General features: G+C 35.1%; 1 long non-coding RNA gene across 2 annotated transcripts in view; it reads left to right on the top strand.

Moving 5' to 3' along the window:
• LOC117120234 overlaps nucleotides 1-365 on the top strand; it is a 1,942-nt gene extending 1,577 nt beyond the window's left edge. For both annotated transcript variants that reach the window (XR_004447312.1, XR_004447311.1), the window contains exon 3: nucleotides 231-365. This is a non-coding gene — a long non-coding RNA (uncharacterized LOC117120234). The remainder of the gene's footprint in view (nucleotides 1-230) is intronic.
• Nucleotides 366-1,049: the final 684 nt, after the last annotated feature.

The raw sequence follows: 1,049 nt of genomic DNA, 5'->3' as shown, positions 1-1,049 counted from the left end.
TACAGTAGGTTTGCCAGATGACCAGTTCAAACTCATTCAGTTCCTGTGGAACAAATTCAATTGTTAAGATCAAAATAATATTTTCAAAATATTTCTCAAAATTTAAAATTGGATATCAGTTTATGTACGTAAATCTACAGACTTTTCAAATGCATACAATATAGATAGCACTTAGTCGCCAGTTACGCCATTAATTTTCTCAATTAATGGGATAAATAAATGTTTTTTAGCTTTTTCAGCCATTTACACCTATTCATAAATGGAGTCTTCCAAATATACCAGATGATATTGATATTTATATCAAGCGAGATGACATGACTGGATCTGTTTTATCAGGTAACAAGGTTAGATGTCTAATACTGTATTGCTTTAGTCACACTGATAATATCAACATTTATTTAAATTAATAAGATCATTTAATAATACATCAAGTCACAGATAAAAGAAAGTATCATTTCCAATTATTTAAATTTATTTTAATTGAGAAATTCAGGAATTTTCTTCTTGAAATTTGTCACATAGAACCTGACAGTGTGAACAGAGCTTAAAGCTGTGTCCACACTGTCAAATGTTTTTTGACAAATTTGTGTGATGTGCATGATTATGTCATATTACACCCAAATATGGACATATTACATTTATTTGTCACACCTGATAGTCAGTGTGGGAGGGAGAAGCAGGAGCCTAAGCCCCCCACTGGACTGGTCAAGCCCCTCCCCCATCGGACAGAGCACATAGGGCAGTTGAACTAAAAAGAAATATAAAAATAGCCCACACCAAGCCAACAGATGTCTGTCACAGTCTGAAAGTGTCATTTCTGGCCATCCATAGGTTCCTATTCTTCTGGGAAGCTCAGAAAATATATCCTAGAGTTGCCACTGTTGATGTGTGATCAGAGATTAAGATTAAGATTGTAGTGGGGGTGTGCTTGGTGGTGACAATGCTTTGCCTTCAGATTCCTGTGTTCTGGGTCTCATGACTCTATGTCTTGCATCACATTATTTCATATATTTAAGTTTGCCCCTGAATATCAGCTGACCATATTTAGG

The sequence above is a fragment of the Anneissia japonica genome, unplaced genomic scaffold, assembly GCF_011630105.1.
Source record: "Anneissia japonica isolate Jap-2015-1 unplaced genomic scaffold, ASM1163010v1 scaffold287561_len11038_cov120, whole genome shotgun sequence".
In the NCBI taxonomy this organism is placed as follows: Eukaryota; Metazoa; Echinodermata; class Crinoidea; order Comatulida; family Comatulidae; genus Anneissia; species Anneissia japonica.
This window is presented reverse-complemented; position numbering and strand designations above follow the sequence as displayed.